This window comes from Schistocerca americana, chromosome 5, assembly GCF_021461395.2.
Source record: "Schistocerca americana isolate TAMUIC-IGC-003095 chromosome 5, iqSchAmer2.1, whole genome shotgun sequence".
NCBI lineage: Eukaryota > Metazoa > Arthropoda > Insecta > Orthoptera > Acrididae > Schistocerca > Schistocerca americana.
Window position 1 is genome coordinate 126,380,254 of NC_060123.1, and position 18,136 is coordinate 126,398,389.

At 41.5% G+C, this 18,136-nt stretch overlaps 1 long non-coding RNA gene across 1 annotated transcript in view; it reads right to left on the reverse strand.

The window, feature by feature from the left end:
• The window catches only part of LOC124616794, a 195,030-nt gene that overhangs the window by 106,887 nt on the left and 70,007 nt on the right, over positions 1-18,136 (reverse strand). The window contains exon 3 of the long non-coding RNA XR_006979885.1: positions 5,848-5,949. This is a non-coding gene — a long non-coding RNA (uncharacterized LOC124616794). The remainder of the gene's footprint in view (positions 1-5,847; positions 5,950-18,136) is intronic.

An 18,136-nucleotide genomic window follows, 5' to 3' on the forward strand; every position in this document is an offset into this window, starting at 1 on the left:
AAGTAGTTCTAAATCTAGGGGACTGATGACCTCAGATGTTAAGTCCCTTAGTGCTTAGAGCCATTTGAACCATTTGAACCAGGCGTTGGCTCGTAACTACGCCTATCCCAACAGTTCTGCTCAGCTAAGGAAGGAAAGGGGGGACAGGGTATCAAATGTACGTGAAAGAGACGAAGTTTTTTTTAATTATATTTTCTACATTGAAGTCCATGCAGACCGCCCATAACCGAGAAGAAATCCATGCCCGACTTCTCGAAATAAAGGGGAAAACCGCTGGCAATCAGTGTTTCAAAAATAGTGCATCAGATAAACTGCCCATTCCAGGGCCATTCCAGCTACGTTGTTCGTAAGTTGGTGAACTGTTGCTGTATTTCGGATCACAGACAATGGCGCAGGATCGTTCGTTTGCATAGGACGAAAAATCTGGAATATTCTTCATGTCAGTAGCAAAAAAAAGAATATCGTACTTCAAGGCAGTGGAACCAATTCACAGAGTGAGTCTTTCTGTGCAGGTGCCGGCCGCGGTGGTCTAGCGGTTCTAGGCGCTCAGTCAGGAACCTTTCGACTGCTACGGTCGCAGGTTCGAATCCTGCCTCGGGCATGGATGTGTGTGATGTCCTTAGGTTAGTTAGGTTTAAGTAGTTCTAAGTTCTAGGGGACTTACGACCACAGATGTTGAGTCCCATAGTGCTCAGAGCCATTTTTCTCTGCAGGTAGTACACGTCATCTGAGAACATCATCAAGTGCGTTGCTAGTAGGTCAGGAGTGGTACGTGTGAGCAAGGTCTTAATGCGCTGGACCAAACGCCAGGCGTCCACTGCTGAGCCACAAACAAAACAATGATCGTCCGTGTCCGGCACCCCGCACGTGGTACAAAGCGGAGAGTCGGCGAGGTGAACTTGGTGGAGGCGAGAACGATTTGGTTGTTTTCCGTAGACGGTGACATACCACGCAGAGAGCGTAGAAGTGCCAAGAAAAGGGGAGTTCACTACCCGTCATACATTTCGTGACCTGTAGTGCGGGTATTTCTGTTCTATCAAACTAGGGCCTTGCGCTAGTTGCGTCTCAGTGTAGACCACCTTCGTCGACAACAAGTGCACAGGTGGCAAAGAGGCAGAAAGGTAGCTGTGTTCCAGAAAAAAAAGAGTCGTATTTGACAAATGGTGCTGGGGTGTCCGACAACATCACCACAGGGGCCAGTGAAGCCCAGGCATATGCAACAAGCAGTAAGCTGGTAAAGCACGTCGGGCAACGCCACATATCGTCAACTTTGGCTGACAAAAAGGGCCCGAGCTCTATCGGGAACGTGGTATCGGCCCACACACCCCTCGAGCCTTGGGAAGGGCTAGGGACTCTTAGCAGACTTTGAATAAATGGGTAACAAAGGAACCCATAACAGCTAACATGCAGCGAGCCAGGATTTGCAATCTGGGACACTTCGCACCACGTGAAGGATCCACGACGCTGCGTGCGTGTTAACATTACACTCACATTGCAGGAGGTCAAGGGAGCAGAGGTGATGTTCAACGAGTCCAAACCTGATTCGTTGTGCAGCAGTCATTCGCAGCTGATGTCTACAGAGCGCTGCACGTCAGCCGTAAAATCGCTGCCAAAGCACGTTAAGGTATTGATCACGTTGAGCTGGTCAACACTCCCCTCGGACAGGCCTGTACCCTTACGCCGTCAACGGTGAGGGTGCTAAGTTCAACGTGCTGCTGAACGCTCAGAAACGATGCGACTTGTTCATACGGTACGTGGGCCTCAACGTTGTACACGCGATCGCAGCGCACTCCGGCGGCAGTTGCGGGAAGTTTCTAGTTCGTAAATCACACTGTTTACTAGACGGTGAGCGTAAAATTCCCAGGTTAGCTCTATTAAAACTCACATTTCCTCCATTGTCCACGAAAAGTAAAGTACCATGTCCAATCAGTAAGGACACAGGCTTATAAAAGTTCCATTACAAACAGTGCGGTACAAGTTTGCAATACTTCTTCACATAAGATAAAAATTATTTCATCATTCTCACATTTTAGTACAACTCTAAGGTCATTCTTACTTGATCACTGTTCCTACGCAGTAGCAGAATCTTTGCAACACGTGAATTACAAAGCGTAAAAGAAAAAGGAGCAAAATAGCTTTACACAAGTAGCGCTAGGTGTCATGTAGATCAAGCCAATCGAACACCCAAAGAAAGGTGAACTTAATTTACATAACATAAAAAATTATAGTATGTACTTATATTATACTAATAAAAAAGTAACAGAGCATAACAAAAATGCAAATGTTAGGAAAAAAAATTACGTACTGGCGAGTTGCAAACCACCACCCAGACATTAAAATTCCACGATTCCGCAACGCTACTCACCACGCTATATGAACACTTCCAAATCAATTGCCATTCCTAGAGTCTTACCAATTGTAGTACTTGCTGAAATTTTTAATAGTAATTATGTTACTAACTGAAATTTAATTATAACAAATTGTACCAAGAACAATGCGTTTCATCCTCAGTGTATTGCTGCCTTCAAATAGCATACTCCCATAATACGCAAGTTACAATAATTCTTTTGCCACGAATATGATTTTTCTCATTATTTTATTGCGACGGATCACACAGTTAACAAAGGGTTTTCCAGTGATTCTGAATTTGCTGGTGCTCAGAAACGGCATATATACGTGTAGGCTTGAAATTAATGGCAATATGGCGCCTCAGAACTTTGTGCTGAAGGGAGATAGGGTGCATGTGACGTAGATGGCGTTGTGCCATCTCATTGGTCAAAGCTCAGACGCACGCTCAGAATATCTGACATGCCAGATATTGCTCTGCACGTTCGGAAAGACTCCCGAACGTGCTATTCCACGCTACGACGTCCGGCTGCACGGTCCGTGAGCCGACGGCTTTATACATAGCTCGCGATTTACACACGTTAACGGAGCTGCCCGTCGCCTCGTCGCAGGTCTTTGCCCACACAAGCACTGCCTGGGTATCGTCGGCCCTCGGAAGGCAGAGGAGTAAATAGGCCACGTAGCTGGTGCAGCAAAATCAATGTCCACCTAGTGATATCCCTGCCAGTCGTTCTCGTAGGCCACATAACAATGCTTCTAGGGCGAAGGCATGCAGTAATGCCGACAGGAGCACCTCTGTCACACCGAGCACCTGACCAGGATCGGTTGTATGAGCCCATCATTATACAGCACCTGGGACGCTGCGCCGCCCAGGAGACATATGGCCATCTCGAGAATAGTTTGTAGGTAAACTGTAAGAAAAGAATGATCGATCCAGTCAAATGCCTGGCTGAACCGTAAGGGCGCCAAAGTTGCAGACAAATGTTGACCTCGAGCTAGGGCAATCAGATCTCTGTACCAGCAGAATACTGTCTGAATGTTGTACACTTTGTCTAGTGACGTTTGGTCACAGGCCATGACATAACAGGCTGTAATCTTAAGTTGTACTGCGAAATAACATGTGAAGATCTTCATCTCGCTATTTAGCATGGTGAACGGGCAATAGTTACTGCTGTGCAGATACCTGTGAGGTTTGTGAATAGGGCCAATGATGCCCTCTAGAAAGGCATCGGGGACCATCAGGGGACATCAGTTCTCCGCAGATAACAGTCCGTGCTGGTGCTAACAGATATCATAAAGCACAACAAAATTCAATGGGCATGCCGTCATCGCCACGTGACTTATTAGCAGCTCCTACTGGGATAGCATTGAGGACTTCATCTTCTGTTACTGATGCCTCCAATTCCAGTGCAATATCCTCTGGTATGGCACCAAATGTCAGCCGAGAGACTTCTCCAATGACAGCCAATGAATGAGGGTGGTTAGCATACAACCTAGAATAATGGGCGTCCAGTGCCGTATTGGGTGTCATGTTGCCTGCTTTCGTCACCAGTGATGGTTTGAACCAGGGCCTGGCTCCTCGTCGCCTTTCTGGTGGAAGGTGATACGTCGATGGAGCTTGCGAAGCCATGTGGTCACAAGTGCAGGCTCACACCATCGTCCCTTCAAGTTGGCAGGTTCTGATATGTGCGTGGTTCAGACGAAAATAGGATTGTAGAGCTTAGTAATAAAAGTTCATGGATTGCCTCCTCCTAGCTACCACGTCTCTGCCAAACGCCATCATGGCCTGGCGTAGGGCAGGTTTTGCTCAGGACACCCACCGCGACAGCACTGACTGGTAAGCGTCACAGTGGTGCCGACATGAACCCCGGGTCACCTTGATAAGCAGTTGGGAGACTCCAATAGGGCCAAATTCAGCTTTCCAACACATCTTCCATGCCACATCCTCTGGTGGTCAAGGGTAATGGTCAGACATACGCCACATGGTCGGAAATAGCGACAGGCCAAATTTCAGCCAGTTAGGTTTCTTCCACCAGCAAGAGTGAGGTATAAAAGCGTTCAAGAGACTGGAAGACCGTACGGTGTAGTGCGTGCAACCAGGACAGTCACCAAGAACGTTTTCCCATGTGTCCACAGGTTGGAGAAGGTCGACAATCGTGGCAAGCTCTGGGCAAGGTGAAACAGTGGCAACTGTTCTTAGGGTGGAGGGAGGAATTAAAATCACCACCCATCATAAATGCGGCTTGAAGCCCCATGAAAAGAGATAAAACCGCCTCTGCACAAAAGGCAGAGCATTCCCTTCGCCTCACCGTCCTCAGCGAGCGTAAGCATTAATCATTTGGACACTGAAAAGTGTCTGCTTCAAAAGGTGTTGTTCTGTATCGTAGTGGGATCGGCCGCCATCCAACGGTGCCTCAACCCAACTGGAAGGCAACCAGGGGTTTTATGACGCCCTAGTCGACGTACATCACTACTGTAACTTAACTACTCGGCTTCTGACGTGAGGACGTTGTTTCCCCCAGAGGTGATGCAGAAGAAATCTGAAGCCTCGACTCCCCTTCAGTTTCGAGCAACTATAGTAGGTCGGAAAGAATCTGGGCCGGTGCATCTGGCAATTTCGCAACGGTGACATAGATGACAGGGAGCACTATAGATGTCATGGCTGGTGCGACATCTCCTGCCAGCCTCTGAATCAGGCGTTTGCAGAGACCATCCAACCACACGTGGCCCTCCTGGCTGCATCCCGCACAATTTCACGGCTGACAGCCGTACATCACGCTCGTCTGCAAGTCGCCAATCATCAGATAAAGAAGGCGTGTGCTTATTGACTTGATGCACACCATATAAGATGTGGTAGGTCTCGAAGTCTGCCATTTTTCCGCAATGTGATTGAGGTCGAGAGGCAGATACGACCCCGTCTTGCGGTACCTCAAACGAAGTATGGATACATGCAGGGTATGGAGGCTGAACATTGCGTGACCAACTAAAACAGCTCCGACGTGGCCACCAGGGTCATTGAATTGCAGTCCCCAGGTGAAACTCCGCACAACATCAGCGCAACCTTCTTCAGTTTGCAGTTTGATGCACACGACACTGCTTGTGATGGGGAAGTGAATTCCTGCAACGTCTTCAGGTACGGGATGAAGTTCGTAACAAATTAATTGTTTCACTTCGTGCGCTCGAAATCGTGCATATTCTAGTTTAAAGGTCGCAAGGTGGTAAGATAATGCAATTGCAGGTCAAAAGGTTAAGGAATACAGCGACGTAGCACTGCTATGAGCCGACTGCCACTAGACCGATGGCAGGTACAGCACTCTAAAACCACGTGAACACTGTATGTCAATGAAACAAACAGCTTTGTTTCGAAAACAATAGCTCAGATATTGATCTTGTGTTTGCTGTTGACCTTCGACTGTATAAGAACGGTGAATTAAAATTAATTGTTTCACATCTCGAATACATTTTGCTTCATATTGCTCTATGCCTCTAGCTGAAACCTACCTTGTTCATTCAGAATCCTCACACTGACGGCAGCAAGCAATGCAGACGGGCAGGACTACGCACAAGATGACTCCTAGCACAATTCCAGCGATTGCTCCAGAGCTAGAAAGTAAAATATGCCTGTTAATGGAGTAACTACGACAATGGGATAAAAAGTTGACTACTGACAACAATATTTTCACTTCTATGTAGTTTCTAAACTTTTCATGAGGTGCATATGTCCAGCTCATCCACAACGAACGTAAGGTGAGCACTGGATACCCAGCAGATAAGCTTAAACTGAAACTATGGCGATGCTAATGGAAATACCAAAGCTTAGAAACATTATTCAGATCGTTGTTCTGAGTAAAACTTACATGTTAATAACTGTGGCTGTAATGCTGCAAAGTTTATAATTGAAACAACAACCAGCTAAAAGTACAGTTTCACAAGGTTTGTTTGGATCAAATCATGGCCAGTTTTAGAGTTTGTACAAACGAACCTTCAGATGGTTGCTACAGGTTTCTTTGTTTTCTTTCTGGGCCTCGTTTTGTATCCGTTATTGGTTTCCTACACTAAGATACACAGAAAATTTTTTAATGTGTTCATCCTTCTGAGCGGAGGTTTGAAGGACTTCGGCCGTTCACTTAGATAATAAAATTGAATACCTGCTGCCGTCCTATCGATGTTATTTATTATGTAGCTACCAGTTTCGGTGATTCAGTGCACCATCTTCAGGCCCGCACTGACGCTGAGGGAGTAAATTGCAATCGTATACACGATGCCATTAGTAGCCAATATCTGTGAACTGGTTTCCGTAGATTGTAACAAAGATGTTGGACCTTCAACCATCAATTAACAAATAGTGAACAAAAAACTTTCTGTCCGTCCTAGTGCAGCAAACCAATGACAGGACTAAAACGAGGCACCAGAGAGAAAAACAAGGAAACGTGTATAACAAATCCGAAGACTGATTTGTAATGAAATCCGGATCTGCTCATGATTTCATTTAAATAAATCTTGTCAAACCGTACTTGTGGCTGGTTACTGTTTCAATTATAAATGTCATTCTTCTGATATTTTTTTCCAAATTCGATATTATGTAATATTATTGGATCAGAGCTGGAGGTTTGTCGTGATTCTCAAAAAACTTCATAAATTTCCGCTCACTTTGCATTACTTTTCAAGTAACTAACATCCTCAGAAATTTTTCCAAGAGGGGACAATGTTCGGATGACGACATCCAACTGGTGTATTGGAAGACTTGTTTGCCCCAAGAACAACAGGAGATACACGAAGCGTTGTGAATCACAAACAAGTGACAGATGCCTAACCAATATTTTTTTAATGTTGATTACTTTCATACGTAGCTCATAAGCATAGTTAGGGTACACAAAATACATCTTTCTGTACCATTAATATAATTATGGATGTCCCAGTTTCTGAGTTAGTGATCCTAGATTGGGCCTGTACACGTTTAAATTTATTGTATCCAGCGAGTTAGGAAGTAATGTCGGAAAATATTCTCAAAAGATATTGTATTATAATACTGATAATGTTGGGTGGAAACTAAAAATTAAAAATCTTAAATTAGAAAAAGCAGAACTGTGGAATGCTTGTTGGATATCAACGAAGCTAAGTAACAAAAAATATCATCTAAGTGTAAATTCAGAAAATAGACTTTGCTTAACTTCGATACCATATAAAAAAATATTTGCATACAGGGCAAGTCATCTGATCATATTAAGAGATTACCTTCCTTATTCCAGAATGAGATATTCACTCTACAACGGAGTGTGCGCTGATATGAAACTTCCTGGCAGATTAAAACTGTGTGCCCGACCGAGACTCGAAATCGGGACCTTTGCCTTTCGCGGGGAAGTGCTCTACCATCTGAGCTACCGAAGCACGACTCACGCCCGGTGCTCACAGCTTTACTTCTGCCAGTATCTCGTCTCCTACCTTCCAAACTTTGCAGAAGTTCTCCTGCGAACCTTGCAGAACTAGCACTCCTGAAAGAAAGGATACTGCGGAGACATGGCTTAGCTACAGCCTGGGGGACGTTTCCAGAATGAGATTTTCACTCTGCAGAGGAGTGTGCGCTGACATGAAACTTCCTGGCAGATTAAAACTGTGCGCCCGATCGAGACTCGAACTCGGGACCTTTGCACACAGTTGCCCAAATTCTATCCTGCGTAACTTCAGGCTGTTTCAGTGCTATTGGCACAAACGTGGAATAGACTGGCAAAGGACAGAACCAATCACGAAGCGAAAACTTAGTGTGTGTGCAAGTACCAAAGCAACAGTAATATAAGTGTAGATAGTGTAAAGAGATAAGGGACACTTGAGAAACGTAGAGGGATAAAATATGTATTTATTTGTAAATGAATCATTGCTTATGTTGCAGACAGCTTACAAATAGTAATCTAGACCAAAATTCCTGACAGATTAAACCTGTGTGCCGGACCGAGACTCGAAGTCGGGACATTTACCTTTCGCGGCAAGTGCTCTACCAGCTGAGCTACCCAAGCACGACTCACGACCCGTCCTCATAGCTTCAATTCTGCCAGTACCTCGTCTCCTACCTTCAAAACTTCATAGAAGCTCTTCTGCGAACCTTGCAGAACTAGCACTCCTGGAAGAAAGTATATTGCGGAGACATGGCTTAGCCACAGCATAGGGGATGTTTCCAGAATGAGATTTTCACTCTACAACGGAGTGTGCGCTGATATGAAACTTCCTGGCAGATTAAAACTGTGTGCCCGACCGAGACTCGAAATCGGGACCTTTGCCTTTCACGGGCAAGTGCTGTACCATCTGAGCTACCGAAGCACGACTCACGCCCGGTGCTCACAGCTTTACTTCTGCCAGTATCTCGTCTCCTATCTTCCAAACTTTACAGAAGTTCTCCTGCTAACCTTGCAGAACTAGCACTCCTGAAAGAAAGGATGTAAGTAGGCTGTTTAGGTTTTTTTATTGGTAACGCCACCTCTGTATGAAAATCACTGGCTGTGCTGTGTGCAGTCTGTGGCTGCTTTGCATTGTTGTAATACTCGCCATTGTAGTGTTGGGCAGCGGCAGCTGGATGTGAACAGCGCGTAGCGTTGCGCAGTTGGAGGTGAGCCGCCAGCAGTGGTGGATGTGGGGAGAGAGATGGCGGAGTTTTGAAATTTGTCATGAACTGCTATATTTATATATGATGATATCAAGGTAAATACATTGTTTGTTCTCTATTAATATCTTTCATTTGCTAACTATCCCTATCAGTAGTTAGTGCCTTCAGTAGTTTGAATCTTTTATTTAGCTGGCAGTAGTGGCGCTCGCTGTATTGCAGTAGCTTGAGCAGCGAAGATTTTTGTGAGGTAAGTGATTTGTGAAAGGTATAGTTTAATGTTAGTCAGGGCCATTCTTTTGTAGGGAATTTTGAAAGTCAGATTGCGTTGCGCTAACAAAATATTGTGTGTCAGTTTAAGCACAGTCATGTATAATTGTACAAAGGGGACGTTTCATATGTCGACCCTTAGCCGAGGATACCTCACTGGAATCTTCTGATTTTTTCTTGTAGTTTGTGTAATTAGTGTAGCTATTGTTTATTGCTAGCGCGTAATTGTAGAGAAAATCTCCTTTGTAGTTGCAGTCTTTCATTGTTGTACAGTAAAACAGTTGTGGCATGCATGTAGATTTGCACCAAATATTTCGCAGCTGCAATTAACTAGATATTATTTTCAGTGCTATGTTAATGTGTTCTCTTATTTTTGATCTTCAAATTGTGTTTTTCTGTGTTGTCGTGTGAAATACTGTGACAATAATGGCGTGTGAAAAACGTAGTACTAGGCTCCAAAGTAAACTGAGAAATGACAGTGAAAATGAAAGCAGTGTGTTAGCGCCACCGAGTAATGAATTAACTGATGTTCAAAGTAGTAATTTGGTAATTGTGCATAGGGAAATGGAGCGGGCGGCAAACAATGCCGTGGACAGTGAAACAATTAGTGAAGAGGGAAGCATTATCGATCGATCGGTCGGCAACAGCTCGCCTCAGGAATCCGAAATGACAGGACACAATTTTGCAAATACTGTAGATTCAGGTTTTGCGTCCTCACCGTTTTCTCAAATGAGTCAAGACACATTTTCCGCTTGTCAAAATGTGAATGTTGCCGGTGCAAATTCACTGCCGAAAAGCACTGACGAACATGTTTCAGACACCAGTGCATTGTTATTACAATTAATGCAAGAAATGGGACAAAAGCTTCAAAAGTTAGACACAATGGACCAAAATCAGAGACAAACACAGCAAAAGCTTCAAAAGTTAGACACAATGGAACAAAATCTTCAAAAGTTAGACACAATGGAACAATACCAGAGACAAACACAGCAACAGTTAGACGCAATGGAACAAAATCTTCACACCACGCTTGAACAAACACGTGAAGATTTAATTACTGAGTTACATAAAATCGAATCGAAATGTCAAAAAGTCTGTAATGACATAAAAACACAAATGTGTGAGCATTTCCAACCTATTTTTTCGCGTCATGAAAATGCATTACAGAATCACGAAGCAACCATAAAAGAACTGCAAACTATTGTTCATGAAAATCACGACACCCTGCAAGCTAAAATTGACTCAGTTGCATCTACCGATTCGGTTACGTAACTTGCAAAAAGTCAGGAAAACTTAAAGGACACAGTAGATACTCTGAAACTTGGTTCAGAAAGACATACAGAGGAAATAATTTCACTATCGGATAAAGTAGCCGAACTTTCAGATCAGTTCACTAACTTATCTACAAAGGTAGATGATGATCTGAATAACACAACACCTGTAGCCTTCACTGACACTGAAGAGTATGTAGAAATTAGAAAATTCAAACAAAATCAAAATCAAATCAATACACAGTACAAAAGAGAAATCCGGGAAGTGCAAGATCAGTTGGCACAAGTAGTACAAGAATTACGTATTTCAGAGGATACTCGCGCCCCAATACGGGAAGAGGGACACAGAAATGCGGAACAGCCACAAAATAATAACACAGGGCATTTCGGAAGGTATGAAAGAAATTGGCAATGTGCACCGAATTTTGAGATGGAACGGCCGACACGACCTAACAATGACCGATATGCGACTCGCCGACATGATGATTTTGACTATAAGCTGTTCATTACTACACGTAAATTCAAAACATTTAAGAATTCTGGCAACGACATTCATCCACAAGCATGGCTCCATCAATTCTCGCATTGTTTTCCTCCCAACTGGTCGTTAGAACACAGATTAGAATTTATGTGTGGCTACTTGGAGAATGAACCAGCTGTAAGAATGCGATCGGTCATTCACGATTGCCACAGTGAAGGAGAGTTTTACCATGCCTTCCTCTCAGCATATTGGTCTCAAGCCACACAAGACCGAGTAAAACATAGCATCATAATGATGAAACGTTTCGAACAATCTGAATTTTCCAGTCTTATGAAATATTTTGAAGATATGTTGCATAAGAATCAGTATCCTTCAAACCCATACAGCCCCTCAGAACTCATCCGCATTTGCTTAATCAAACTGCCTGAACATCTACAACATATTATTTTGGCAGGACGTTGCAAAGACGACATTGAAGCATTTCAGGGACTCTTACAAGAATTAGAAATTGACACTGACAATCGCGGAACGCGAAACCAGGAACACAACAATTACAGGTCACATCCGTCGCAATTCCGTGATGAAAGAAGTAATAACTTGACATGACAAGGCTATTCTCACAACACAAATCGTGACCAAAACAGACACCACCCGTATGACAACCGTTGGCAGAGTAGTAATAACTACAGGGAAAGATCACCTCTCCGTGGTAATGACTATCACAGAGACGATAAGAGAAACAGACAATATGGGAACCAAAATAAATACTATCAAGGGAGACAGAATAACTTTAGACGCAACAGACCAGCGCGCACTTCCGATTCAGGGAGAAATTCTCCACCATGTGACCGACAAGAAAGAAACTATGGAATCTACCGACATGACGACAGACGATATGATCGTAACGACAGACCTGAATTGCATCAGAACTGGCGGGATTCAAACAGAGCAGGGCCCTCTCGTCACGGTGAATTTGTAGAAGTTAGGTCTCCAAATCCCAATAACGACGCGCGCCAACAAAGAGACAATAGGCAATGACTCACACCGCTGGCAGCAACAAAACGTACTTATGAAACTGATGACGCAGCTGCCGTAGCTAGTAATTACGTAAAAATGGAAGACATTAGGGACATCTTACTCCAGGAACACGACGTAAAACTTAACAACATTGCATATCCTGTTATTCACATTACTGTAAATGACGCAAAATTTACGGCAGTACTTGACTCTGGCAGTCCCATCTCAGTAATTAGTGAAACAGCCTTTAGCAAATGCAACAAATCGAACGATTGCCCCACACTTCCGTTACGTAAGATTAAATTACAAGGTGCAATCTTTGGAAAAAGTGTAGATGTACGCCAACAAACCAACTTAGAATTCTTTTGTCAAAGCCACAGCTTCTCTACGAACTTTCTTATTGTTCCATTATTGTCGACGGAAATTATATTGGGAGTAGACTTTTTGAATGAATACAAAGCAATCTTAAACTTTCATGATGCTGAAATAAGTTTAGAGAAGGAAGGTAAGTCAATAGCTTTGAAATTTGAAGATTGGCTCTCAAACCATGACGAAGAAATCAATCGGCTTTACCTTCTGTTGGACAACAGTTCGGAATTTTCTACGGAACTAGACACTAACAATCACTCTGCAAGAACTGACAGGGATGATATCGACGGCATATTTGAAATTAATGAGTTAATTCAGAATAAAATTCAAACAATTGAGAATTGTAATGACACTGATAGGCAGGACCTTATTGTGATTTTACAAGAACATTCCACAGTTTTTACTCATAAAACAGGAACCATCAAGGGATTTCAATACCAATTTCGTGTTCGTGAGCATACTAAATTTTGTGTTAGACCATATGTAATTCCAGCACATTATAGGGACCGTGTTAGAACAGAAATACAATCTATGCTTGACGAGGGCATTATTGAGCCTGCAGTAAGCTCATACAACAATCCATTACATGTTGTTGAGAAGAAAAATGGATCGATCAGGCTTGTCTTAGATTCGAGACAAATCAATACGATCATTATTCCTGAAACAGACAGGCCGCAAACGTTGGAAGAACTTCTTCAAAATTTTAATGGTGTAAAAGTGTTGTCTTCCATTGATCTCAGATCCAGCTTTTATCAGATCGAACTTCATCCAGAATGTAGAAAATACACAGCTTTCCTTTGTTTCGGCGTTTGTTATCAGTTTCGGAAACTTCCCTTTGGTTTGAACATTTCTTCAGCAGCATTCATTCGCGGGCTAAATTCCATATTACCTGAGTTCTTAAAACGTCACATCACCTTATATGTGGACGATATTCTAATAGCAGAAGCTTCATGGGAACTACATAATCGCATCCTCAACAGTTTGTTACGTATTTTTGCAGAATCTGGAATTACAGTTAACTTGGAAAAGTCTGAATTCGGTAGGACAAAGGTGAAGTTTTTGGGACATATTATTTCTTCTGAAGGCATTCAGCCGGATCCTGAAAAGTTAGAAGCAATCAGAGCCATTCCAGTTCCATCCACAAAAAGACAAGTCCGCAGTTTTCTAGGTCTCGTAAATTTTTACCGTCGTTTTCTGAATATGCAAATTCTTGTTACACCAAAAATTTGTTCTCTCACTGGAAAAAATACTATATGGAACTGGGACGAACAAGCACAGTTGGAATTCAATTCTTTGAAAGAATCGCTACTTAACGCGCCAATACTAGCTCATCCAGATCTGTCACAAGATTTCTGCCTTAGCACGGATTCTTCTAAAGTCGGTCTTGGTGCCCATTTATTTCAAGAAGCCATAGAAAATGACACTACCATTCAGAAAACCATTGCTTTTGCTAGCCGAGTGCTAACAAAATCTGAAAAAAATTACTCTGTTACTGAATTAGAAGCTTTAGCTATCGTTTGGGCATTTAACAAATTCCGTTTCTTTCTTTCTGGTAAGCATGTAAAAGTATACAGTGATCATCGTGCATTACAATTTCTTATGTCTTCAAAATTAAATCATGACAGGTTAAAACGTTGGGCATTGTTTCTGCAAGAATTCCACTTCACAAGAGTCTACATTCCCGGCAAGGAGAACATTGTTGCGGACGCACTCTCACGCGCACCGGCTGGGCTTGAGAAAAGTACCACAGAAGGCAACCTCGAGAAAAATTTCAGTATTCTTTACATTCAGAAAGTCGCCTTTGAAAACTTCATCACCACATCTTTAAAGGACATTGCTCATGAACAAGATAAAGATCCGATTTGGAAAGACATCAAGAGCAAATGGCATGAAAAGACACACACACAGATTCGACATTATTATCTGGTTAGAAACAACATACTGTTCAAACGCTGCACTGTTGATGACAAGCTATGGGTACTTTGCATTCCTGACGATTTTGTTAATAAGCTCATTTGGTACATTCATTTCAGCTACGCACATTTTGGTCCACGAAAATGGTATCATATTCTTCGAACGACTTGTTATTTTAACAATATGGAAAAAAGAATTCGAAGAGTCTTGTCTATTTGTAAACTTTGTCAAAAGACGAAACCATCTACTGTCTCACATCGTGCTCCGTTGTTTCCTATTATTCCTTCTAAATTAAAAGAATTTGCTGCTGTTGATCTCTTGGGACCGCTTGTCAGAACATCCAATGGGTTTTCGTACGTTCTAGTCGCTGTTGAACTTACTTCAAAATTTGTTTCTTTCACTCCGTTACGTAAAGCCACTGGACGATCTGTATCCAACGCCTTTGTTAAAAATTTCTTACGTGAAGTTGGGCACGTTGCTAAAGTCATTTCAGATAACGGACCGCAATTTAGATCTGCTGTTTGGTCACGCACGCTTCGGAATCATAAAACCAAACCTGTTTTTATTTCATTGTACTCACCACATTGCAACCCGTCTGAACGGATTATGAAAGAAATCAATAAGCTTTGCAGACTTTATTGTCACAGAAAGCATCAGCATTGGGACAGATATCTACAATTATTTCAAAATGTGCTGAATGAAATGCCTCATGATTCCACTGCTTTACCACCTATTCTTGTACTGAAGAATGAAGAACCACCGAACAGAATCAGAGAGCTTGTACCTTTCCCGAATACACGTAAACTTCGACACAAAGACATAATTGATTTGGCTCTTAAAAATATAAAATCTGCAGCAGACAAAAGGAGAGAACTACACGGTAAAGCAAATGCAAAGAAATTATATATTGGTCAGAAAGTTCTCATTAAAGCTCATTCATTGTCACATAAGAAGAAACACTTGAGTCACAAATTCTTTCTAGTTCACAATGGACCTTACAGAATCCGACGTATACCACATGATAATTGCGTTGAAGTTGAAACTCTGCGTACTAAGAAGAGTAAAGGTTTACACCACATTTCACATGTAAAACCGTTTATTGAAAGATAATCTGCTTTTTAACTTTGTCATTGCCATAAAACTTTTCACTTTACATTACTAGTATGCTTGTCAGACTTAGAATCTGTTAACATGCAACAATGTTTGAAGTTAAATATCCAGTCAAGAACCAAGAGAACTTATTGAAACAGAAATGACGAATGCATTGTTATAGTGAACAGACATCACAGTGTTATTGTGTGTGTACATTCTTGCTTGTTAGTTGCACGATTATGGAACGACTACAAGGCTTACATACTTAGAACATTTACCAGTACTGCTAATGAGATTTTAATGCTACATTTTGGTTTACTTGAAAATACATTCTGAGTTTAAAGTACTTTCTGTGAGATACCAGAGGACACAGTGGTTAGGTTATGTGACAGCTACACGGTTTTATCACGACGCTACTAATAAGTGACAATTTACAGTGTTGCTTTTGCGATGTATCTGTTTTATATCTGCGCAGTTTTCTGAATTCTTCTGGAAAGAAAAACATGTTTTAGTAGTAACTTTTGTGGTATAGCTATAATGAGATTGCCTTTTCCGTAGCACAACAATACGTTACAGCACAGTACTTTCCTCATCACGGCAATAAGCGTAATAACTAAGACATTTATACGCAAAGCATTTCACTTTTGGGTATTATGAGGTAAGTACATTGACTTCTGCAGAAATTAGCTTTCGGAGGACGATAACTACGACACTTCCACACAGATTATGTTGCAACAAGACGCACATTTAGCGCTACAGTACACGTATTTGAGTGATTAATTTTGTACTTAAAACATTTATTTTTAAAGATTTTTGAATTACAAAGAAAGTTTTCCGTGATACATTTCATTCCATTGCTGTAATCTGTAACACCTGAGGGTATAATTACATTAATCCTCAGGGGGGTACACGCTTACTTCGTGTATCATGTGTTTGGCAAGCACAAGGAACCCTAGCTAATATGGTATTTGCTTATACAACTTTACACATCAGTACCATATTTCTCTAACACACAAATTACACAGCTATCTGATCATGTAACTGAGAGAGACAAACATTTATTTTACTATATCAGTGACAGATGTTTACGTCATTACACAGTTGGATAACTTCACACTTATGAAACTGTATTTTGTCTGTACTTTGTAAACTGTTCATATTTTTTCGGAATCATTGTGATGCAATGAGAACTTTGAATGGTGTATTTGGTAAGGGAGCATGATTTTAAAGTACGTTTGAGGTAGATGACACTATTGAAATGAGCAGAGAATTTTTTTTAGGTTTTGAAATTATTGCAGAAAGCTACGACGTTTTTGAGATTTGACTGAGGTTTTATGATGTTATTATTACGACGACGATGTGTACTATGCTGTTGAGATATGTTTATGATCAATAAAATGATGCTACCATATATGAGGAATAAGAAATATGTTGGAAACCAAGAATCGTACTTTAAGAGTTATGAAATGTGCGTAAATGCGTGACTGTATCACAATGCTGACGAATATTTTATTTGGACACTTATATTTATAGGATTTTCTTTCTACAGATTTGCAACACTAATTCTTGACCTGTGAAATATTTTTATGTGAGACTGTCACGGTAGCGGAAACTGCTGTCGTAAATATTTCCGTAAGAAAGTTAAGTGACCACCTGCACGTAATGCGTCGCGGGCACCCACCTGGGCGACAGCCACCCGAAAAAAAAAAAAAAGCCATTAGCCTTTCAGAGGCACAGGTAGAAAACAAAAAGGGGAGGCCATTGTCCGTGCTACTGACATTTCCTTGTTGAAAGCATACTGTGGAGCTCGTAATTTATGATATTTACTGAAATGCCTAATAAAATGACAAGAAATATTTTTACATTGCACACCTGATTACGACAAGCATCTTTCTACAAGAGTTGAGAGCTACTAACTTATGAAATGTCACATGACTATGAACAATATTTTTATGCTTTGGTTTGCGTAATTGCTTATTTCATTTGACATCTGTTTTCCAGCTGTGTTGCAGCATTGGTTTCATAAAATAAAATTAAATGCATTTGCTAATGTGAACACTTTCTGTCAACAGATCTATTAAATAATAATTTTGTGATCCACATTCTTCAAAAAAGGAGCACTTGGAAAGGAAAGAACAATAAGAAGGGACTAGTAACAGTAACTGCATACATAATATTCTTTTCAAGTACATGGTAATATTTCTTTTACAATAAGTTGTTTTGGTGCACCACTTTAATTACTTAGACATTAAGATGTGATTATACATTTCCCTTATCTGCATTGTTATCTTTAATGTACTATTTTTCCTGCTTGAGCTATGTCATGTTTAGATATAAGCTGCTGTTTGCCAGCCATAGTGTTACTGAATTTGACTTTGTGTTACTCTGCTAAGCCAGTTTTACTACTCATTTATTTTTCTTGTTGCTGCACATTGGCTCATATTAGTTGTAATGTTGCATTGCTTGGTAATTTAGATTTACTGTAGCTTGCTTTGCAAATTTCCATTTTTTTTGTCATTGCTATTTGTATTAATTGTTTTGTGCTGCTGCATTGCCTCGTCCCTTAGTTTAGCATCTGAGCTCAGTAGATTTAAGTTAGCTTAAGAGGGGGTAGCCTATAAGAGAATGAGTTGCGATGAATTTGAAGAAATGCACTGAGAGGCTATACGAGAAAAGTACAGAAAGCAGGTATAGATAGGACTTTTGAAAATAATGAAGAACGAAGGGAGATCTACGAGAAGTAAAGAAAGTTTTGTTTGCAAAATACAGCAGTAAAACAAACCC